The 25,666-nt window shown below is 39.3% G+C and overlaps 1 protein-coding gene across 13 annotated transcripts in view; it reads left to right on the forward strand.

The window, feature by feature from the left end:
- Window positions 1-25,666, forward strand: part of FOXP1 (forkhead box P1) — a 553,244-nt gene that overhangs the window by 156,057 nt on the left and 371,521 nt on the right. For 10 of the 13 annotated variants that reach the window (XR_014154059.1, XM_081852731.1, XM_081852740.1 and 7 more), the window contains one exon: window positions 9,439-9,498. The exons of the other annotated variants lie outside the window; for them this stretch is intronic. The gene's annotated coding sequence lies outside the window, so the exon portion shown is untranslated. The remainder of the gene's footprint in view (window positions 1-9,438; window positions 9,499-25,666) is intronic. 13 annotated transcript variants of the gene reach the window in all.

Genomic DNA, 25,666 nt, shown 5'->3' on the forward strand with positions numbered 1-25,666 from the left:
GCTACCTTTACTGGACAAGATAGGTCTGTATTGGTCATAACATTTACTGCAGTGTACCGACAGTGACCAATGCTTGTACACAGGGGTGAAACTTGGGGAGCAGCCATTGTTGGGGGAGTAGGGTAGTTAATTTTAAAATATTGTGTATAATTATTTCTGAAAAGAGGAAAGACCAGGGTATGTTATACAAGAAACTTCCTCCATGGCCTGCCGTAGTGGACAGTTTCTGACAGAAGTTGAGGCAAATGGTTGTATGATTCCGGGGTTCTAAATATAAATTTGATAAATAATAAAACAGTTGTTGTTATTATTGTTATTATTATTATAACAACAGTTATTGTTATTATTGCTATTATTATTATTATTATTAGCTGCTGAATTACCTGAGGTAACGTGAGTGTGCAAGAAGGCTTTTGTAAACGGAGGAAGGCTAGGGTGCTTATCCCCCATCCTTTCTCATCTACTATGCCTTCTGTAGGCCACAATGTACTAAATCGGGTGTGTGTGTGTTGGTAGATGTGCTACTTGTAAACATTATTGTGGGCCAGGAGGTTTGGCGGTGGCAAATGTGCTTTTTGAATATGGGTGGTAAGGATGACATTTGCAAGGGAGAATTGGGAGCAGAGAATGTGTCCCATCTCCTCTCACACTTGCTGAGTGTTTCCTTGCCATTTCTTGCTCAGGTTAACTTCCAGGTCTGTAAAAACTATTAAAAACAGATTGGAAAAATGGGCAGGCAGCAGAAGAGTTAATCATCCACTGTCACTACTTCCTCTCTCTGTGAAAACTATGAGGAAAAGTGGGATTGGGACCTTTGTCTTCTAAATGTGCACCTCCTCCCTTATTTGCAAGGCTGCCTAATTCTGTTAAATTAAACTCTCTCTCCCCGTCCCCTTATTCTTTCCAGTTTCATCCTATACAGTGTGGGAATGAAATAGTTGTGAAACTTGTCTTCCAGTTGTGTTTTGTCTATCTTTGTGGTTCTTAACTGCCTCTGGTAATCTCAGTTTAGGCTATTTCAGAAAACATAAGCAATCAGCCTTTCTCCTAACCCTTTTTTCGGTCTTCAAACCCAGATACCACAAGTTCATTTTTCCTTTCTACGCAAGGAAAAAAGGTTGGTTTATGGAAAGTAGAAGAGTTGGATGTTATTCTGGAGCAAAGATTTTGCATAAGTCTATAAAGCTGATGGATGGAGAATCAGAAGTCTTTCCTTTTTCTTCTATTTTTCTTTTTTCTTTATTTTATAAATTAGCTTTTAGGTTAAAAAAATGCTTGGTACTTGATCAGTTTAATTATTTGATGCCCAAAACATTTTGTTCTCTAAATTTTAAAAAAGCAAATATTCCAATACCAACAACAATAGATTCTTTGCAATCAGAACATAATTGCAATGCATGGCTCAGTCCTGGAAATGTGAAGTAATAATCTCTGCTCATGTGCAGGGTTCATCACACCTCACTAATCATACCTCAGTTATGCCTGAGATTTGGGAGTCTATCTTCCAGGTTTGAGTAAGAATTGAGTCATAGCCACAGGCATAGAGCCCAAACTTTTCATTTTGGAAATTCACTGACAAACTTACAAAAGAACAAGGTATGGGCTTAACATTGATTCTTGATACACCAGAGTATGGTCAGTAGCATTGGCTGAGAAATTAACATGTCAGGTCAGAGCAGCAAAGGGCAAACACAATCCCTATTCCTTTTATAACATATGGCAAATGTTTATTGAATACATAAATTGTTCAGACTGTGGCAGGAATCTACCCAACACTCATGGGAAAATGTGGCGTGATCTTTTAGAGTAATCAAATTAAACTTTATTACACGGCATGACAAATGCCTATAATTTTATCGGGACAAGTTATTTGTTGTTTACTGTTGTAAGGTAACCATTGTTTTCTCAAAATGTGTTTTCTGTACTATAAAAATAAATGAAAACATTATTAAAAAAACAAAATAACAAGGTAGGAATAATAGTGGAAACATTTTCCTCCGTTCCTGCACAATTCAATATAAGTCCCCTGCTAGTGTCATGTTGGAAGCAGATCCTCACAGCTTTTCTAGAATTGCACATGGGTTGGAACTTGCTTATCTGACCTGTTTTACCCAGGAGCTGCTGCAGCTTTTAATGAGTGAATGTTGGGAAATTGTTAATACTGTACAGCATGGATAGGCAAACTAAGGCCTGGGGTCTGGATCTGACCCAATCGCCTTCTAAATCCGGCCCGCGGATGGTCGGGGAATCAGTGTGTTTTTACATGAGTAGAATGTGTGCTTTTAATTAAAAAAATGCATCTCTGGGTTATTTGTGGGGCCTGCCTGGTGTTTTTACGTGAGTAGAATGTGTGCTTTTATTTAAAATGCATCTCTGGGTTATTTGTGGGGCATAGGAATTCGTTCATTCCCCCCCCCCTCAAAATATAGTCTGGCCTCCCACAAGGTCTGAGCGACAGTGGACTGGCCCCCTGCTGAAAAAGTTTGCTGACCCCTGCTGTACAGAGTTTGTTGCACCACATACGCAAGCTATCCACTATTTCTCCTCCCGGGTCCCCAATTTTTTTAAAAATGCAAAATGATAAAGTAAAAATCAGGTATTTATTATAGAGCTTGCTTGCTCCTTCTCTCCGTTTCTGTCTCTCAGAACGTCACAAAACAAATATTAAACTAAATAAACAAAAGCTCCTCAAAGTAGGACACACTCCCTGTTGCTTTCAGGTCTGAGTAGTCTCAGCACCAGTGTATGCTTCTGATAGTCGACTGCTACCACATTGGACTGTTTTTGAAGCAAACCTGACTCATCTCATGTCTGCTGGACAGGCCTCATAACAGCAGGTGGAGTAAGAGCTTCCCCACTAGAACAGACTTTCCAACAGCCTGATCCAGTCACATGGATTTTCTGCTTGGAGACACATGGGAGGGACCTCTTTGCCACAGATTAGGATTGGCTGAGTGATGCCAATAACTGATTGGCCAGAGAACAGTAGATTGACAGAAATGTTTACTTTTTTTTTTAGTTTGAAGTACAGAATGGGAGTGGGAGATGAAAGAATGTGTGATTCCGAGATTTGATTAAAAACACTTCTCTGAATTCTCCTTGGGAGGGCTGTCCCTCAGTGTACCAGCCTCCAATGGGACAAGGTATAAATAATAGATAAAAATGAACTTCAAACTGCAGGAGGCAGTGGAAGACAGGAGTGCCTGGCGTGCTCTGGTCCATGGGGTCACGAAGAGTCGGACACGACTAAACAACTAAACAACAACAATTTATAATGTACTGAAAACCCAGTTCTATAAAGAATGCAGCAACAATAACCTCCCAATAAGATGAACTTTTCGTTTCTCCTCTGTTTTGAGCTCAGTCCTTCAAACTTTGAGGCTGCAAATCTATACCCATTTACCTGAGTGTCATTCCCTTTAATGCAATGGGACTTGCTACTAAGTCAGGGGTTGGCAATTTTTTTTAGCCGTGGGCCGGTCCACTGTCCCTCAGACCTTGTGGTGGGCCAGAGAAGCAGCACTGGGGGCGATGTGGTGTGGAGCTGGAAGAAGAGGTGAGGGTGGCAAGTAGGCCTCCTCCACACACTCTAGCCCCAGCCTCTGCGTTCACCTTCCCTGCAGCTGTCGCCGCCACCACTGCTTCTCATGAGTAGGCAGAGTGAGCTCATCTGCTCCACTCTCTGGCCCACAGGAGCACCAGGGGGGCGGCAGTGGAGGGAAGATGAGTGGTATGAAAGGGCTTGCGGTATGAAAGGGTATGAAAGGGAGAGGGACTGCTTAAAATGGCCCTCAGCTCAGCCTATCCCCCTTCCTCCTCTAGGCAAGGCAGGGAGAAGCCAGGAGGAGGGAGGGAGGAGGCGCCGCTGCAGTGTGTGTAAGGGAGAGGTGGGGAATGGAATGGCTCAGGGGGAAAATGGCACAGCCCGAATGAACAGAATCCCCACGCTGATCCACAGATAGTCTGTGGGCCGGATCCTGAAGGCAATTGGGCTTGATCCTGCCCGTGGGCCTTAGTTTGCCGACCCCTGTTCTAAGTAGACATGTATAGGATTACACTGTTAATGTCTTGATGGTGCATCACTTCGAGGTTTTGAATTGGCTTCAAACATCTTACCATTGTAGCTTCTAGATGCGATATTGCAGTGCTTATCTGTTGATCAAACCTGAGATCGCAATGAAGCCATATGCAAAGATGAGAGGAGAGATTGTGTTTCTTCAGAAGGCATAGCATGCAAAAGTCAGAGAAGAGGAGGGACAGGAATAGTTATTATTGTTTAGGACTCCTAATGTTTAGGTTTGCCTATTAGACTTGCCTGCAAATGAAGGTTCTTGAACCTGTAAGGCCTTTTCAGTGAGAGAATTCTATTACTTATGTAACTGCTCTGTGTGGAGGATGACAAACTAAATGGCCATTTTATTGCACAGAGTTGCTTTCGCTCATCATGAAAGTGTTCTTGATTTCCACATCCCAACCAAGCTTTAAAAGCCCTGTTTGGGGAATCCATTTTATATTTGTGAGGCTGCATCACCCATCATTAGAAGCTTTTAATCTTTTCTTTGAGACTTTTTTTTTAACTTTTCTTGTGTACAATATTGATAAGTTGTATGACATGGCCCAATATTGATAAGTTGTATGACATGGCTTATAGACTGATGATGAGCAAAGTGTCTTTGAGCTGACATTGTGGTAACACAGACACATTACTTTGTATACTTCACTGTTCGATCATGTGGTTTTGATGAAAAACCGAACTTGTACAGAAAAGAAAAGAAAGAAAGAAAATGTTTAGGTTTTTTTATATATGTAACAGAATTGGCAGATGCCTTTTTGGCAATGTGTGTGACAATGAGGTGTGCATGGAAGGGGTCAAAAGGCAAAAGTGTAATTTAAATATTATTGTAGTGTCTAGCACCTAACAGATCCATTTTATTATTGGAAAGCTTGAAATCTCCATCTCCTGGGAATGCTGAGGGTTGCTTTTCTTTTAGAGCTGGCCAGAAAGAGGCCTGAATTGGAATGGATGTTTTAGAAAGTTCAGACTTGCTGGCAGAGACTTCCTGTGGGCAAAATATGTAAACACCCTAAATACAAACAGAACTGGAATCTAGCTAGTGGGACATTTTCCTGTCATAAATGTCTAACAGCTTATTTTTAAATTAAAGTATAACTACCATTCTTCTTAAAAAGGATTCTGCTTATTCTCTCATGTTAACGTCTCACTGTGTGCCTTTCACTGGTGAGAGAAACATTTCACCCTTCCTTGCACTGGAAAGCTAACGCCCTGGAAGAAACCAACTCTCTTGTGTCATTCCCAGTTACTCTATGGAGCAAACTCGCTGTCTTTTTTTAAATGTGTGAAGCATTTAAGAACTGTGAAAAATAGGTATTTCCCTCAGAATTATTTCGATATTAGGCAGTGGCAGAGGGAAATTCAGCAATGTAGACCAGGCTCATATGAATAGATTTTCCCTCAGAACAGGCACAAATATGAGGGCCCTTAGATAGTATTCTGAGGAGGTTTCATGTAAGTACATGTGACTGTACCACTTCAGGATACATATGAGGACATTACTTGTTTGAAAGTAGCCCCACATTAAAATGTCCTTACATGTGTAAACTGCACATCATGGAGATTAGGTTAGTAGCCTATCATGTGAGAGAGAAATTATGACCAGGATCCACTTTCAAACATATAGTACCCCATGTTTATGCTGAGGTGATAAAATCCTGTCAAAAGAGTATACCACAACTCACCACATGTTTGATTCTACCTTTAAACTTATACCCAGAAAAGGTATTGCTCTGCATCAGTGGTTCTTAAACTGTGGTTTGTTCAAAACAAAATAAAAAAATTCCTTCCAGTAGCACCTTAAAGACCAACTAAGTTAGTTCTAGGTATGAGCTTTCGTGTGCATGCACACTTCTTCAGATACACTGAAACAGAAGTCACCAGACCTTTCTATATAGTGAGAAGGTGGGGAGGGGTATTACTCAGAAGGGTGGTGGGAATGGGTGATTGGCAGATAGCTGTGATGAGCCTGTTGACGACTCTTAACGACTGCAATAGGTCTTACAGGAAAAAGCAAGGGGTGAGAAGGTGAAAAATGGCTTTGTCATGTATAATGAGATAAGAATCCAATGTCTTTGTTAAGACCAGGTCTCTCCATGGTTTTAAGTTTGGTGATAAGTTGCAATTCAGCAGCTTCTCTTTCCAGTCTATTTCTGAAATTCCTTTGTAATAGAACAGCTACTTTGAGATCTTGTATAGAATGTCCTGGAAGACTGAAGTGTTCTCCTACTGGTTTCTCTGTCTTGTGGTTCCTGATGTCGGATTTATGTCCGTTTATTCTTTGGCGTAAGGTTTGGCCTGTTTGTCCAATATAGAGAGCTGAAGGACACTGTTGGCATTTGATGGCATACACAATGTTAGACAATGAGCAATTAAATAGTCCCGAGATGGTATGTGTGATGTTGTTGGGGCCAGTAATGGTGTTGTCCGGGTGTATGTGGCAGCAAAGTTGGCATCTGGGTTTATTGCAGGCTCTGTTGCCAGTGTCCGTGTTAAGTCTGGTTATAGTATTATTGTGGGTTAGGAGTTGTTTAAGATTGGGTGGCTGTCTGTAGGCAATGAAAGGTCTTCCTCCCAGAGCTTGAGAAAGAGAACTGCCATTGTCCAGGAGAGGTTGTAGATCTCTGATGATGCGTTGTACTGTTTTAACTTGGGAGCTGTATGTGATGACTAGAGGTGTTCTGTTATTTTCTTTTTTGGGTCTGTTCATGATTAATGGGACACCATTTGCTTTCAGGAGGTCCATGGGAACATGGCAAAAATAGAGATGAACGTGGACAGAATCAAAGTTTATTACAGTCATACCTCGTGTTGCGTTAGGTTCATGTTGCGTCTTTTCGGCTTGCGAATGCAGCAAACCTGGAAGTGTATACTTCCAGGTTTCGCCGCACGTGTAGAAGTGTTCTGCGCGCTTTGCGCTTGCGCAGAAGCTTTCTGCGCCTTTCACAAATGCGCAGAAGTGCCTCTCTAGTTGCAGACTTTTCGGGGTGCAAACAGCATCCCGGAATGGATCGTGTCCACAACTAGAGGTACCACTGTACTGTCTTGGTAGGCAAATGTTTCAGAGACCCAAAGCATATCTGAACGTAGTAACACTTAATCTTCAAGCAACCAGCACTCCCTCCTCTTTTTCTTTGGCTACACTACAGGGCAAAAATTACTTGAGTTTTATAGGAATAGGTGTCCATAATACAAATTGGGTTTGATCCACTGGTTGCATGAACCAACAGTTCACACAACCAATCTTTCTCATTCCTTCCTCCTCCCTGTACCCTCCACCCCCTAAAAAAATCTCCAGAGATCTCTCTACTTGATTTTGGGTGATTTCCTCTCTTCCACTGCAGACCAGTATGACACAGCTCCCACTATTCAGACCTTCCCTGGCCTTCTTGGAGAGGGTTTCCATGAAGTACAGAAGGTTTCAGGGCAGAAGGGAAGAGGAAGCAGAATTGCCTTTTGCTTGTGCAGCCTCTGGATTCAACACACAATCCCTTTCCTAGATAATCTCATTCATTTCTTTATTTAAAGAATTCTCCTGCCAGCCAAAAAGAGGCTCCTATATTTAAAAATGTAAATAATAAGATAGAAATGCATTTGGTTATCTGGGTGAAAACAGTTTGAGAATCACAGTAGTTCAAGCACGATAAAGCCCATGGTTGACACCTTGCCCTTGTTCACACAACACTTATTCCCAGAGTCAGCTGTTTAGGAGGATTATTATCCCCTGCTCTAAACACAGTTTATGTGAGCATTTTGCTATGTGATGGTAAAGTGAACTAAATCGTGGGTAATGATATTATTAATGTTTTGTGTGAGCAGAGTTTTTAGCTCAGGGTGTTGTGCTTATAAGTGCATTTACCACATTTATTTGAAAATAAGTACGTATTGTTGATTTAAATAAAAATTGGTTTGGAGTAAATGTTAGGTTCATTTTCTGGGACTCATTTGAAAATCCCGCCATTCCTCTTCATATTTTACATTGAATTTTTTTTTAACTGAATGTTTTAGAACCATCTTCATTTCTATATTTCTATTTCCTTAATTCTGTATTATAAATTAATTGCCAGGAATATTATGTTGGATGTGACAAAATAAGCCATAGCTTAGACAGAAAACCAAACAGCTGAGCTATTATATTTTAAGTTATTTTTCTCTCTCTATCTCTTTTTCTATTGCTGTTTGTTGCTGTGATACAAAAAAATAGGAATAGAAATGTATAATTCCTTTAGGGGTGAAAAATAAATTAAAAATTCCTCTTTCTGTAGTCATTAACACAGCCAATTTACAAAACCCTTTATAAGAAAAATGGCTTTCTAATGGGGACACTGTCAGACTCTTAACTACACACTGCTGGGAGCCGCTCTAATAACGTCTAATGCAAGTTGTAGGGAAGCGAATCAGTAGCAGAAAGCAGGATCGCTGCTTGACTGCTCCCTTTCCTGACAGGAAGAAAAGGACAGTGATCAAGCTGAGGTCCTCAAAAGAGGCCCTTAAATCACTGGATAACATGAAGAATGGGATGTACACAGGCTACTGTAGAAAGCATATAACAAAGCATTTGAATTGTAGTGAGACAGATAATTCTTGTAGCAACATTTAGATGACTGTGATCTTTTTGCGTTGCACATTAAACCGTAGTAAAGTGCACCAAAGATAATGGAAAATGTTCACGTGTAGTCCTTTTTTTTTTTTTATAAAAAAAAAGCTGTTTATGACATGACATTACCAAGACGGTATTATGTTAAAGATTCTGCCAGGGAGGGAGATGTTGGGGTCCTCTTCTGTGATTTAGCCATGCACTGGTTCTTAAAATGTAATAGAAAAAGTATTTAAAATATTGTGTTCTTATTTAGCCCTATCCTTAAGTTGTGGGAAGTAGCCCCTGTAAAAGGTTCCCTGAGCCTTAAGAAACAGAATAATCTCATTTTTAGGAGGTAAAAATAGAAAAGATAATTATATAATGTATCTGGCTCTTTTGGTTTTGGCCATATGTGTTCAAATTTCATAGTAACATTTAAGATGATAGGGTAGCAAGGGATGGATTTATTTCAGTCTCTTAAATGCTGTATTAGACGCATGATTTGTTTTTGGTGAAACTACAAATAGCGATTTGCCAGGGGTGGTGGCTACCAGGAGAGATCCAAGTTAGAAGGGCTATTAATTTCCAGCCCTCAGAACATTGGAAGTAGCTTTGTTTGAGAAGGGAGGAGGAAAAAGACTGGAAGAAAACCCTCACACTCCAAAGAGCAGAAATGAAATTTAATCAATTCAATATGCATGTTAAAGGAAACATTCCGAAGGACAGATTTGGATTTGAACTGATCTTTCTTTCTTTCTTTCTTTCTTTCTTTCTTTCTTTCTGACAGCTAACTCCTCCTGAAACATGGCACAGTGACAATCAGTGACTGAAAAGTGAGGACAGCCAGGTTTGTTCTTTTTGTTAAATGTTGCTTTTAAATGGTATCAGATACGATTGTGATTAGAACACGGGTAAAATTGCTGGCTTGTGTCATGCATGTGGCACACCTCAGGGCAGATTCAGATAAGTGTTTATTTTCATTGTCACTGAGAGGAACCCCATTGAGTTAGGCTATCTGAAGGGGTTCAGTTTGCAATGGAGCATGTTTTTTCATCTTTTACAAAGCTCATATTTTCACACTCCGTTGCATGTCAAGCCCTTCAGACAACCTATGTCCAAGTATCCAGTGCAGCAGCTGCTTCTCAGTGCATACATGCAGCATGGTTCCTGAACTTTATAAGAGGGACAACAGATATCAATGGTTGATATTAAATAATGTTGGCCATTGGAAATAGGTTACCATGTTCACAAATTGAGTTTTATGTAGTCAGCTACACAGTCCTTGCCATGTGCACATTAGCCCCTAACAAAACAAATACAAAATCCCCAAAGAAATAAGGTCTGCACCTGCATGCAAGAGCTCCATGCCATCATCAGAATGCAAAAGCATTAGTGCATTCGGAAAATGATTATTTGTCCACCCATATTCGCAATAGAATACAGACAGGAATTTATCTGAGATGCACCCAGCTGCTGGAGGCAAATTGCCATGTTAGCCACAAGGGAAAAATGTAAGAGTTATATGCCTCTTTTATCCTATATGCACTTTCATCTAATCTCAGTTGATACGATTGATGCTGCTGAAACCCATATTCAATCTATGGTACTGTACTCAATGTGGGGTAAAATGTTATTCTTTTCATATGTGACTTGAACATAAAAAGCGAAAGTATACAATTAATTTGCCAGCACTTTCTTTAAAATTGTATGCTAGGTTTCTGTGAAACACTGTATGAAGCAATATTCCAAGTAAATTATTGTTATTTACTATGATATTTTTTTTGCCTGCATATTTTAAAGTCAACAATTATGTTTCCTTTTTTTGGCTTAATGGCTTTCTACAATATTTTTAGAAACCTGGTCAATTCTTTCTTCACTAAGTCTGAACATCATTTTCACACACTGCAGTCTTAAAAATAACACCAAATGCAACTTTGTAGATCAGCTATTTTTCTGAATCCATTAATGGATAAACGGCATTTTTTAAAAAAATTTTTAAAGTGAACTTGTGGGACAAAATTGACGTGAAGCAATTGGAAAGCCCTTGATGGGATTTCATTATTAGTGTTATCTGGACACATAGGTGGCCTATGACAGGAGTTGGTGGCATCTGTCTAATTCATACTTATCAGGGGTCAGAAATGTGAATACTGACATCATGACCAGCATTTTTGAAATAGGCTATAAAAAGGATACATAAATTCTGCTAATGCTAGTATGTAAAGTTAAAGGCCCCTATGAATTGTTGTGCCAAGAAAGAAGGGAGCTTAGTGACCACTGTGCCAGCATTAATGTCCCAAAGGCATTTCAACTACTATCATCCATTTACACTAGTACCTGCCTGTGTCTATTACATAATCGTAACCTGATAAATTAACTATACAATCCTCTGCATACTTATGCAGAAGTAGGTTTCGGCATGTCCAATGAGACTTGTTCTCAGGTAAGATTGCAGACTAAGGTAGAAGCTACGCACATATAAAAACACTGTGAAAATGTTTTTTTTAAAAAAAAAGTTTTGAAAAATACATTATTTTTCCATGTATTTTTGGGGACTCAAAATTAAGAAAATGCACTGTGCACTATCCGTGTATAACATGACCCCTTACTTTAAACTTCCAAAATTTAGAAAAAAATATAGTCTTATACACGGAAAAATACAGTACATTGAATTTGGCATAGCTCACTGTCGCTGTCTAGTGTCACATTTGTATATTGTACTTCACAACACATTTAAAACGTTTTAATTGCAACTGTATAGCTGAGTCCTAAGACTGCAGGTGCTAGAGACCCTTAGAGGTCAAACTTTTCTTGCATGATGTGGTGCCTCATTTGATATGCTCTTAAAGTGGCATGGAAGGTGCTGTTCCAGGTATAAAGTAATTTATCAGTTCTCAAGTAGGTCCATAATTAAGATGATTCTTACTGGACACAAATTCCTAAATACAGTAAGCCCATAGCTCATGCACATTTAACTTTTGCGCATTCAGCTTTAGGCATGTGGCAGGTTTATCATTTTTTAAATAGAAATGCAATGGGGTTCCAGGAAAAATGACTCTGGCAATTCCACCCGCCATTGAACCCATTGTGCTTTGACTGTATGTGATTTTGGCTTTAGGTGTGATCCCTGGAACATAACTCGCATGTAAATTGTGGTCTTAATGTAAAAGAGAACATCATTAGCTTTATTGGTACTTAGCTGTATATTTCTTCAGTCTTTATGTTTGATGTTAAGGAGCTGGTGCCATGTTGTTTTCGTTATAATTATTGGTATGTTTTAAACAGATTATGTATGGATAGATGTATATGTATATGTGCATATAGTTTTAATTCTATCAATATATAATTCTATTTTATGATGGATTTTTAAAGGTTTTAGTAGTTCTTATTTTTATATGTCTGTGACGACTTAACTGTCAGGGGGTCCTTTATTTTTACCTTTTTATTTTTATATGTAAGCCACCTTGAGTGCTGTCAGGAAAAAAGGCAGGGTAAAAATAAATTAATATATAGTAATAATAATTTTGGTATTCTGTGTGTTCTGACCGTTTTCAGTTCTGAGGCTTTTTAGCTGATGTTTGAGGTACATCTCAAGAGTGCCTGATGCTATAGCAAATGCCTACTTAAGCACCTTATCCAGAAGGCAGAGGTTAATAATTGTTAATTAACAGTAGCTAGTTAATCATTGTTCAGATATACTATGTCCAAACCAGGTTCTTTAGGAATTGTACCATCACCTCTTCTATGGCCCGTCACTTTCTCCAGAAGGCCTTTGTTATATTCCGGTTTTAGTTGGACAATACCTTCCTTTTTGAAACAACATTCCTGCACCAAGTCCAAGTCCACCTATGTAAACTCCAGCAGTTAGATAGCAGTGTGGATGACACATTAGCACTTGTAACCCTGTGTCCTTGTCTACATGTGTTAAGTACTATGCTGCACATGTACATGAGCTCAGACCCTCTGAACAAGGGTCATGATGCACCATCACAACAACTGGGTTTTCTTAGGGAATTAGCAATGAGGCAACAAGCCAGAGTTTAGAGCAACTGAGCTGTGTCCAATTAATGTGTTCCATCAGCATAAGAATTTTCACTTGCACAGTGAAACACATGGAATCTGCTCCAGAGGGTTGGAGAGATCTAGAGGGTGCGTGGGGTTGGGGGTGGGGAGTTCTGTTCTTTCTTATGAAAATTGACAGACTGGGTACATAGCATTTAGCTTGGATTGGCAACTGTTTGGTTAAATTTATAGGGGACATGGGAGATGGGAAAGGCTGACAGGTTAAAGCAGCATGGAACTGACTGGGGAAAGTTGGAGAATGAAAATGAGATGCAGAGGAAATAGATATATTTATTTTTGTTTATTTTTATAACATGTATCACTTAATATAGCAAAATCTCTAAGCATTTCACACAAGTAACACTCATAAAAAGCACATGAAAAAAGTAAATAAGTAATACTGAAATACAATAAAAATCCAATAAAATGTTAAGCAGTATTTATTTCTAGAAACATAGAAGGTGAATTAGGTTAGACAAAGGAGTAAAAAATGTAATTAACACTTTGCCTGAAGCAGCATGGGTTGCTTGGAGAGTTAGAGAGACAAGAAAGGAAGCAGAATTAGAGTTGTAGGGAGGAAATTGAAGCACAAATATTACCTATTCAGTGTGAAGAAGGTAGAAGGGGTGCTCTTCCTACTGGGGTCTATTGTGAATCTGGAGGTCGTCCTTGGCACCAGGACACCAGAACTGCTTGGGTTGTAACTTAATTTTCAAAGGGCTAGACACCCTAGATTTCGCATGTCAGTCTAGCATCACTGAGTTGGGCTTACTTGCACTTCTAGTGGACGAAGGCAGGAGTAGCTTTTACAGGAAATAGGCTGGCTGCTCTTCAGTTTTTTGCTCCTTCTTGGACAAAGCACTTACAATCTCCTTTGGCTCCTTTTACTCCTTCATCTTGGCTTAGCAATTTTCTTCTCTGATCTCTACAGTTCAATTACTGACCCTTCACATCTAGTCCTTTCCCTCCTCTCTACAGAATGGCTTCTAAGAGGGGTATATAAATGGCTTGCCTAGGTCTCCAGGGCTTGCAGATTATCTAGAATATTTTATTTTTGTGAAGTGGCATTCCCACTCCAGGGAATGTTGGAACCTTCTCCATAGTGAAGGGTCGGTAATTGAAGAACCTCCATCGAACAAGATGTTTCAAGATGCCCACTACATGCCATTGTTATGCTGTGCCCTAGCCCCTCTAGGTTTGTCTTCAAAGTTAGCGGACAGCTCTGCAGACCCCTCCTGCTGCCCCAGACCTACAGCCAACTCCAAGAATTGTTCCAATTACAGTGGTTATCAAGAAAGTCACTAAATTGGAGTGGAATGCTTCCTAGTAAAACTGAAGAGAGGCCAGCCTGTTTCCTTTAAAAGCAATAATTGCCTTGATCCTCTAGTTGTGTAAGTAAGCACAACCCAGTGATGCTACACTGGACAGCAAATCTATCATTCAAGTTTGTTTGTTTGGTTGGTTGGTTTGTAAACAAGGTGGAACTTGCTGTACCCTTTAGCCCTGCATGAAATAATACTTTCATTGGTTAAGGCAATGGAAGACCAACACAAGCTCTGGCAAGCTATGGGTTCTCCCGGAATCTTTGCAAAGCTGATCATAGTTGATTAGTGTAAAAATGTGTGGGGTGCAGGGATTGCTAACCTTAATGGGTAAAAATTCAATTCACAATGGATTGTGCAGTACTTCTGGAATCTATTTTGGAAATCTATTAGGTATGTGTGTGAACGTTTTGGAGGTACCAGGACTGTTGAATAAAGGGTGGAGATATTTCCATGGTCTGTATTAATTGAGGATAGCTATTGTACTTTCTGCTTTCTTGCCCCTTTAACTAGACCTCTGTTTTAGTATACCACTTTCAGGCAAAATGGAGCCAATAATTAAAATGGTGGCCGGGCTAATCATCTTGGAAGCGTTTACTCTGTTCCTGTTGCCTAGCAATACGTACAACTACTCTGAATTGAAGCCAGGCTAGAAAGGAGGCCTAGAGTGGGAGATGAAATCATTATAGATTGCAGCAACTCCACATCCCCAACTCTTGAGCCTATTAAAAGCTACCATTAACAATTTTGCTAGGAGAACCACTGGAAGTGTGCAAGCAACAGTGCAAAACAAATACAGAGATGTACAAACTGGTTCTCAAAGTTCCAAGTATGGAGGGTCAGTCTCACTCTGTTCATATTGACATCAATAATTATTGTTCCTCAAAGGAGAAAATAAACTTTGAAGTATTTTAGCAAGCCAGCAGAAATTTAAATCCATGGCTGCTGAAGGAAGACAAAGAGAAATTGTACCTTTTATTAGCTGGACCTGTCTGGCTTCACTTGTTCCAAGACATTCTGGTTTGGTATCATCATGATGCTTCATAGAAAATTAAACCTTCTTTGACTTTAGTTCTGTACTAGCCCAAGTCTTTCCATCATAATGCACTAAATAACTGATGGAAGACATTGCTTTCTTTTATAGGTGAGGAGGATAAAACATTCTTTCTGACTTCTAATTCTGGAAGTTTGTAGAACCAAGTAAATGTTCATTATAGGGGTTTTTTTTTTAGTTCAAAAAAATAATCCAGTTGAGTATATTTCACAGCTTAAATAGTGAATAGTGGATTTATTGGAGACATAGGAAGCTGTGAGTTTGGGGGGGAAAATCACAATGGAAAGCTGATCTTCTGAACTGGAAATCTGTGTGACAGCATATTAGTAATCATTAGACTTTTAGTCCAGCAAGCAGGTTGTAGATTGTGCCCTTTAGGAGAGGGATAATAGACTTGATAGAAACATCACCGTTAGCCTGTCATTCAGTAGCTTAATGTCCTCTGACTGTGTTCTAGATACTGAAATTTTCCTGAACAGTAAAAAAGTGGCTTTGAAAATGATGCTGAACAGATTTAACTATACACAGGAAAGGTTTTTCTGCGGCAGTTTGTAGCCAATAGTGAAAAATATAACTTTAAGTGTGGATTCCTTGAGACATGTTTCAGAAATGAGGAATAAAAGTTAAATTCCAATCCTTTAGGCACCAGCGGGGAACCTGTGGCCTGGAGGTCCAAATGGGCTGGCAGGCATCCTAATTGGTCAACAAGGCCATTTCCCCAAGCCATGCACACCTGCCCCCCACCCGATCACTATATGATATCAGGTGTTGGGCAGGTAAAGATGCAGCATCAGATGAACATTTATTCAGCACTGCTTTTAATTGGGCACCCAAATCCAACTCTATCCAGTAATCCATACACTCCATCACCGAGAGCGGCCATCTACATGCCTCTGAGAAACTCACAAGCAAGTCATACTGATGATGACTTTTTGTTCATTCAATGTATATTGGCCCTGGAAACCTGTAATTCGAGTTTACCATGTTATCTGTTAGCTACCATGGCTAGCAGATTCTCAGCCTCCTAAAACAAGAATTATTTTACTTTTAATTTAATTTCACATTGAAGTGAACTTACATCAGGGGTGGGAAATTGAATCTGGCCACCAGACCAGATCCTGACCTCTACAAGCCCCCACAAGCCATTCTGATGTTAGCCATGGTATGCATTGGTCAAACTCACATTGGTAGCTTGGAGAACACTGTCCAACCATCTCGTCCTCTGTCGTCCCCTTCTCCTTGTGCCCTCCATCTTTCCCAGCATCAGGGTCTTTTCCAGGGAGTCTTCTCTTCTCATGAGGTGGCCAAAGTATTGGAGCCTCAGCTTCAGGATTTGTCCTTCCAGTGAGCACTCGGGGCTGATTTTCTTAAGAATGGAGAGGTTTGATCTACTAAGGGTCAATTCATGTGATCAACTCCCATATACTTGATCAGCTGCAGGAGCTCTTTGACCAAGACAGAGCTTGGAGATGTAATTGTGAGAATCTAGGATTGCTAAGAGGGAAGGGGTTTGAAATAGCTGTGAATTCTGTTACTGTGGGAGCTCAAAAAAAGGTGTAGCGGTGATTTTGGAAATGGCTCTGATCTGCCTCTGTATACATCCTGATTGACAGTTTCCCCTTGTGATTAAGGATACAAGCTGCAGGGGAATGGAATATGTTGTGTAAACTGGTCCTTTGGCCCTGTTGGATTTGGCAGATCCCTAGTAAAAGAAAGATTTAAAATTTCAGAACCATGAAGCACCAGTTGCCTATGGCCTGCTTATTTTCTTACTACATGATAGAGGACATTTTTAAAAAATTCTTTGGCTATCCTGACATTTCTCCTACACTTACTTTTAGCAGCAAAGCTGTTCTTTACTAAGAGGTATTTGATAATATAGTTTGTATTCGTATCTCAGAAAGAAATGCTTCTATAGAAAGTTCAAGAAGTAAATATTATAATCAACGAAGCATCATAAATAACTTTTATGTCTAAATCAAGCTATTAAAAGCTTTTTTTATTTTTAAGTAGATAGGGGAATAAAATAGCTGCATAGTTCATAAAGTGGTGTACTATTACTGCCTGCTGTGCCCATGAATTATGCCAGCTTTTTACACTTGTGAAGTAAAAAGCGGATTAGAACTGTGATCAATGTATTATCCTATATTTCTTATTGTTCATTATATTTCCTTTTTGAGAACCTTTGTAGTCTAAATGGCTACTAATGACATAATTACAATTGTTTGTCACCACCATAATGTGTGATTTCCTATCTCCTCATGAAGATGTAAGTTAGATAAAGGAGGAGTTTTGGCAGGAAGACAAAGTGCAGTGATTTATTAAAGACCAGATGTGGTTGTTAAAAGCTTTTTTATACAGAAAGACTTAATTGAGTGATGTGAAATAGGAATGAAATATCTGAACATTATAAGCAGTGGTTCTTGGTGTGAGTGACACAGTTGTTCACAGGAGCACGACAAACTAGTTGGTTGTTTTATTGTTGTATACAAATTCATGTTCAAATTTAAATAGTGTGAGAAAGTGTTAAAGAGGAAAATAATAACACATTGTTGAGGTCTGTTGGACTGTGAATGTCTTTTCTATCATGTCTTGAAAAATTTTCTGATGTGAGGAAGCTGGTGAGGTGCAGTGATGAGAGTGCGGGATTTTGATGTAGAAAACCCAGGTTCAAATCAGAGCTCACTGGGTGGCCCTGGGCAAATAACTGTTTCTTCCGCCTAATTTACTCCTCTGTGTTGCTGAGAGGATAAAATGAAGATAACTCGGTGCAAGCTACCATGAGTGTCTTGGTTGAAATGTGGAATAAAGATGTGACAAAATAAACAAGTGGAAGGTTCTCATTCAGTGTTCATGGTGATCTGTTACCACTGATAAGGGGGGAAATCAGAAAGGGATTGGAAAGCAAAACATAAATAAAAGACCACTTTTTGCAATCTTACAGTATGTTCAGTAATTTTTGGAAATAGTAAGTTTCCCCCCTTCTAGAGTACCGGTATTTCTCTTTTCTTGCTTCCTGTTAAGTTATTTTTCCTCATGCAACACTTATGGGATCGTACAAGACTGCCAATCAGCTTCATATCCTCTGAGGCTAGGAGTATCTTACCAGCTTTGTCTAGTTTGCCACCTATGGCTGTTCCTGGTAAGAGATATCTTGACCACTCTAGCCCTTGTATTTGTGACCTTCAAGCTGGATTACTGCAATGTGCTCTGTGTGGCTCTGCCCTTCGGCCTGGTTTGGAAGCCCCAGCTGGTGCAGAATGTGGTAGCACTTGGGGACACATGGCAGACATGTAACACTGGGCTGCACATATGCTACTACGCTAAGTTCAAGGTCCTTGTATTAACTAGGACATGGGAGAACAGGGTTCAAATCCCCACTCAGCCATGAAGCTCACTAGGTGACCTTGGGCTAGTCACTGCCTCTCAGCTTAACCTACCTCACCGGATTGTTTGGGGGAATAAATGAGGAGGGGGAGAACCATGTACCTGAGCATCTTCGAGGAAAAAAGTGGGATAAAAATAGAATCCAACAAACAAACAAACAAATAAACCCTTATGTCTCAGTTCAGTCATTGAGATTTTCTGCAGGAGTGTCATTGGTTGTGCCTTGAGATGGTGAACTGTTTGTGTCATTGGCTCAGTGCTATGGAATGCATAGTTTGAGGTAGATCCAAAGTGGAAAATATTTTTCTTATATATGTCTGGCTCTTCTTGGGCTAACCTATGTTCTTACTGTTGATACTAACATAGTTCTCAGGTGAGCTTTGGCCACCCCATATCGCTATAGTCCTAATCTGGACCAGGCCGCTTGCACCTGAAATTTGCATGGGAGGGAGGGAAGCTCTCATTGGGGTGGGAGTTTTGTTCCCACACAAATTACAAACACATCCTTCTCCCCACCCCCTACTGCCCAGGTAATTTTGAGACCACAGCCAGGAGAATGTGGGCAAAGCGTTAAAACCCCCTCCCCTACACTGAATCTAGGGTTCAGATTTAGATTTGGGGCCTCATATTGGCTATTTCTGATAAAATCCTGCACTCAGAATCTTGCATTCTTGGGCAAACATAGTTTATGCCGCATGTAGTTTGACCCCAAGTAATAAGTGCTCATCATGTTCATAAACAAGCAACCACGTTCAACAGAAAGAGCTGGTACCTTATAAAGTATATGGGTTGTAGCCAATGTTATTTCTACTTAGAGTGTACCCATTGAAATTAATGGACCTAAATTAGTCATTCTCATTCATTTCAGTTGACCTCAGGGTAGCTCAGTTGGTAGAGCATGAGAATCTTAATCTCAGGGTTGTGGGTATTAAATTCCTGCATTGCAGGAGATTGGACTTGATGACCCTCGTGGTCCCTTCCAATTCTACAGTTCTACAGTTCTAATAATGACATGCTCTGAGTGGGGCTAGTATTGGATATAACCCTCAGTCCAAATGCCTATGTAACTTTATGGTTAAAGAATGGTTCAGTGAAAACTTAAGATTTTTCTTTGTATTGCATTTGGCAGGTGTAAACAGTTCCAAAAATCAGGATAAAAAAAACAACACCTTACTGAATCTACCTTCAAATCCTTTGGGAGCAGATCATCACTAACTCATTTATCACGCTTCTTCTTTGGTTTCTAGCTCATGCTTCTTTGAATCTTGTGATGCACGTTGTACAGTTACCCTGTAGCAATGAACTGATTGAGTATAATTTGTATTCATTGTTAAATTTAGTAACTGCACTGAGATTTGAATTACGCTAATCAACTTTTCTTGTAATTTGTATAATTTACATACTGTACACACACCGTAAATGCAGGACTCTGATGCAAAACAAAGTTTAATTAGTGTAACAGGGTTACATCTGCTTCCCAAGTGATTGATTTCTGAATGTGCTTATGCCAGTCGCAAGGGGGATCAGGGAATTGAACCATAATGGTTAAGGGCACAGTCTATGAAGAAGTTACCCTGCACATCCTCCGTTTGAATGAATGAGCTGTGCAAGCTATTGTGCTTTTGCACTAGCTACTGTTGTTCATTCACTTCAATGGGTCTTGCTCAGAATATCTTCTGATGCCCTGAATCTGGAAATGACAACACTTCCTAAATGTCGTCATTTGAATTTGGTTTGAACATGGAGGGGGGGAAATGGGTTTTAGCTAACAGACAATTTTGATACAGTTTTGTTTACATATTAGTTTGCTAGGTTTAATTGCTTTCTGATACATTCTATTTAGGAGTTATTTCTGACAGTCAGATGTTTGGAATCTTACCGTAAAAGTGAACCTACAGTAAAAATGCTATTCTTTCCTTAGAACCATGCTGCTGAAAGGTGCAGTGGGCCAATATAGTCTCCCCGTTTTATTTTATTTTTATCATAGGAGACATATTCCAGGACAATACCAATGGAAAAAAGTGTGGTAGAGGTGGTTTGAAAGTTCCTTTGCTTTCCTAAACCCACACATGGTTTCATGCCTTGGTTGCAGCCTGGGGTATGTGTTACTGGAAGACAATGAAACTTGGTTGTTGGTTGCCCCTGTTGGTTAGCGCCCATGGTAATCACTAACGTACCTACTCCCCCAATCCCCATGGTTTTCTATTCTTGTGTTTTTGGTTTTTTTTACAACTGTTTTAAAAATGGAAAGTGAAGGATCTATACTTAGGTTGATCCACTGTTCAACTTTCATATATGTATTGTAGAATACATGGTATGAAACTTGTTTCATATCATGGGAGGAAAACCTGCTAGGTATATTTCCACACTAAGGTATACAAGTTACAACTGTGAAAGGGAGCATGCAAATTTCCATGAAAAATGCACAGAAGCGATGGCTGTAAAATGTGTAAACAAATACCGTATTTTGTGTATAAGACGCCCCATGTATCAGATGACCCCTATTTTCTGAGCCCAAAATTAAGTAATAAATGTTTTAAACACCAAACAGAACAACTTTGATATTTCATTAAATATTCAAAACACCAGTATATTTAGTACCGTATATTTAAACGTCAAACAATGAGGCAAGCTGTGTAATGGCAGCTGCTCCTGTCAGCTCAGTGTAACTTCACTGTAACTGCAGCTCCAGCTCTCCCGCTTGTGTGTTGCACTTTTGTCTCAGTATTTATGGTATGTGCCGTATTTACTCCACGAGCGCCGGCAGATGCAAATGCTGATGGAAGAGCTGTGACTGCCAGAGCTGCCTGAGTGAGTGCGCTTGGGGAATGGGGGGGTCTGGGTAGCCAGGGGTGGCTGAAGGAACCAGGTGGAAGGGACAGTGTCCGGAGTGGGGGCTGCTGGGGGGGGGGAGTACCAGACCAGGGTTTGTCGTGAGGCCAATGCAGTGGTACCTTGGTTTCTGAACTTAATCTGTTCCGGAAGTCTGTTCTTAAACCAAGGCGTGCTTTCCCATAGCAGCGGGGGACTCAGTTTACAAATGCAACACACTCAACAGGAAGCAAAACATGTTCTGCTACCAAAGCAAAGTTCACAAACCAATAAACCGACTTCCGGGTTTGCAGCATTCTTAATCCAAGTTGTTCATAAACTAAGCTGTTCTTACCAAGGTACCGCTGTAGTGATGGGAGGCTGGGGGGGAAAGAATATGGATGGTGGCATGTATTTATTTATATGTTTAATTGCAACATTATAAGATATAAGATGACCCCCAATTTTAAACTTTAAAAATTTGGGAGGAAATACTGTCTTATACACAGTTACAGATAGGTAGCCGTGTTGGTCTGCCATGGTTTTGCCATATTTTGTTTTGTCTTATACACAGAAAAATACGGTACTTACTTTTGCACCACCGAGTAATCCCATTGCCTTGTCCACCGATCTACAAAACTATGCTGGTGTCTTCCTAAATATGACTGCCAGTGGGACTTGCTTCGTAGTGAGTATGTTTAGGGTTTCAGCCTAAGTCAAAGCAAAATTATTTCAGCTGGCACTGCTTACTTTGTACTTGGCCCAGGGGCAATCAGTTCAAAAGAAAGGGGATTATAGTAAGTAAGCCTACAGATTGGGAAAAAAATGTAGGATTGTCATAAAGATCCATGGAACAAACAAAACAAGCAGTGGTGCACATGGTTTCCTTCACTGCAGTGACAGGGAACGGGAAGGTTGGCGCCCTTCTGCGTGCCCAACTCAAGGCAAATAGCGAAAGCATTCAGGAAAGGAGTCACAACTTCTCTGGAAAATGGCTACAGTTCTATAGGAAAGCCCAAGCTACCACACTTCTAAAAACAAGCAAATATTTGTCAATCATGTTGAATTATATTTAACAACCATTGCCATACTACTGCTGGAATCAGTGTCTCTTAAATACTGGACAGTTGGCTATAGATATGATGTGAAAATGACCAAAGGATGGTGATCAGTTTTTAAATTTCATTTGCATTTTCTGTGAGACCTCTTGAGGTATGTGTCGTGAATGTGATTCATATGCTTCATACCATACGTGACATATGATTTTATTTTTACTAAAAGGGGTTTCAGCATTTAAATGGTATATGTAATTCTGTGGCTAGAATAATTCATATTTAAATCTGCTTTTATGCTTTATAATTAAATAAGAAAATACTGCTTAGACCTACCTTTTTGATATCCTTGGCTATATTCTAATTATTTCTTTAATTTGACCCATAAAAACAGTCAATTTCTTCATTAGTAAATTGCAAGGATATCTCGAGAGAAATATGGTTTTTAAAGGTGTCTTACCATATCTAATGAGAATTTTAGTTTCGGCATGTTTCCCCCCATTTCTTTCATTTGTGCCATTTTGAAAAAAAAAAAAAAAAGATACATTCTAGGTAAATTAATCCTTTCAAAGGCACAAAATAACTTCCTTTTTGGAAAGGGTTATTAGAGTCTTATTCTTTATAATCTTAAATACCACTTGTGTTAGGCTGAACAATGTGTGGAGAAATTACACTATTTTAAAAGAAGAATGATTACCAACCAAAGCCAAGTATTTTACAATTATATGATCATGGAAAAGAGAGCTTTCAACTGGGGGAAAATGTGATTTAGATTCTTATGACATGTCTGAAGTTTAAGTATTTTTGTAAATTAGATTGTTCCTAGTTAAACAGGTGGTTTTGAAGGCTGGTTTCACTGTTGTTTTAATCATAGTTTAGTTACCATGGAGAAATATGCAAGTTATCATTTATACACAGAAGTGAAATTTATGCTGCATAGATAATAGACTAAATTTAGCATGACTTAAGTTTACCACTTCCTTTAAAAAGAGAGAGAGAGGGAGAGAAAGAGAACAGTATATGGCTTATTATTATTACCCTATCAAGAAGGTAATTTCTTTAAAATATTTTACATTTTTGTGGGCTGTTATTTTTCCCTGCTGAAATTAACAGTAGCACTGCTTTCCAAGATTTTGAGTGATTTAGCTTAATAAAGCATATCATGTAATACAGATATTGATTGTGCTCAAGGTGGTCTGATGCTCAGCAAAACATTCCAATATTCTAATCCTGGTTCTACAATATTAAAAGGAAAGTTGATTTTCATTTACCAGGGTGAAGATTACTGAGATTTGGCACTGGAATTGTAGAAAGAAAGAGGGGCAAGAAAAATCATGTTTCAGTCTTGTGACTATACTACTTGTCACTGAGCTTTTATATATATATATACCTGGAATCTTACAGACATCATTATTATTATTATTATTATTATTATTATTATTTGCGCTACTACTAAAGGAACTTTTGTCATGCTGATTGACAATCGTCTGTACAACATCTTTCTATTCTGATGTTTATTCTCCTGCCTTGTGGTGCTAAAGGCAACTGTAAAGAAGCATCGCTGTCACTTTGTTTAACTGCTGCCACAAAGGTAGGGCTAAGTTTTCAAGGACAAATGTAGCAAAAGTATCATGATCCAACACGAGGTCCCCCAGCACGCAGAGAGCAGCAGATCCCTTTCAACACCAGCTGTTCTCACAGATATAGATTGCTGCAGTGAAATTTTCTTCATATAATTCAGGAAGCTCTAGAGAATTCTCCAAAACAACTGTGCCAACAAGGAAAATGTTGAATTTTTCATCAGCTTCCCAATGCAGAGAGTTAGTGGGCAATCCATTCATTCATGACCAGATGTTCAGTGTAGTAACACTCTGCAGTTAACTTGAACCTTGTGGCCTGTTTTCCGTTGGCTTGCAAGGACATTGGCAGCTACCTAACATTGGAGAATTGTGGCCTGAAAAAGCAAGAGACTGAAGTGTGTGCCTGTGGCTTCCTGGTTGGTTTTTCACCAGCAACCAGACCAGGTAGGAAGTGATGAAAGAAATAAACAACACAGTACTAGTCATTAGAGACGCACTGGAGAAGACATAATTTCTGAATGACTCTATATAGTCTTCAAGGAATCATAGGGATTCCCCCACCCCCACCCCGTTCTTTGTGATTCAGAAGGAAAGATGATTGCTTCTAAATGCTTCGTTTGACATGCTTTAATCTGACTATGTAAACTGTAACTTTAAAAAATTACGTTAATAGCACTTGGAAACCAGTAGGCTGCTAACCTGTCAAGGCTGTTCTTGAGCTTATGTAATCAGACTAGGTAGTACTGTAAATGTATAGAGCCTTGTTTGAGCACATATGTAAGATAGTCAGATGCATATTATAATTTGTCATTTCTGCAGATTTGTAGTTTCCTTCATAAACATATATTTATGTCTCATACCGTTTTAGTATTTTGTGCTAGGGAATAGTACATTAGAAAAAAAATAACATTGAGTAGGAATGTTGGAATAAACAGTGTGATTTTCTTCTTTGAAAAGGATTCTTCCTTAAAATGATTAACTGTGTTTGATTCTGGTTGCGCCAGCTGGCTAGGAAAGGAAAGGCAGGATTTGATAACATTTAAGGTTTTTTCTTCTTCTTCTTTAGATGTAGGGATCTTTTCATTCATTCTTGCCTACATTGTATTTCCAAATAACTTAACTATTGATTTCAGAGTGAATTAATAGATAAAGCTACTACTATGTTTGATTGATATTACAGTCTGATTTCCAAATGCTTCTTTTAGAGGAAAACAATTTGTTTCAAAAAAAGTAATTCATATCTTAATTTAGCTTTTGTGGTACATTCTTTCTAATATGTATATTGCATCTGTATTTTCTAGAGAGATTGTATTTCCTTTTGCTAAATGCTGTTCCATTTCTTAGGCAATGGAATAGTTTGCAAGATGTCTACAGATTGCTGTTGCCTTTTTGCTTACAGTAGTGAGTCCCATTGGCTTTAGTTTGATTACTCAAGTGAGTAAAGAACTCATTATTCTGGCTCAGATTGAGTATACCATATAAAATGGTGGTAATGGGACATTGAGCCAGTTCTTTCACGGAGCTGAACCCTCCCAGTAATTATGTTTGTTTTGGCAGTGTTCTCTGGCTTTTAATTTGTAAGGTTGCAATGAAACCCTCCCTTTGCATTTCCTGCTTAGGAAAGTTACAGTTACACTTTGCATTCAGATACCAAAATTCATCGCTCTGCAGAGGTGAATCAGAGCTTGACCTGCCCATGCAATTAAACCTATGCTCTAGTCGTATCCTTTGGTTGTGTTTCATTTTA

Source organism: Podarcis erhardii (genome assembly GCF_964252035.2).
Source record: "Podarcis erhardii genome assembly, chromosome: 2".
Taxonomy (NCBI): domain Eukaryota; kingdom Metazoa; phylum Chordata; class Lepidosauria; order Squamata; family Lacertidae; genus Podarcis; species Podarcis erhardii.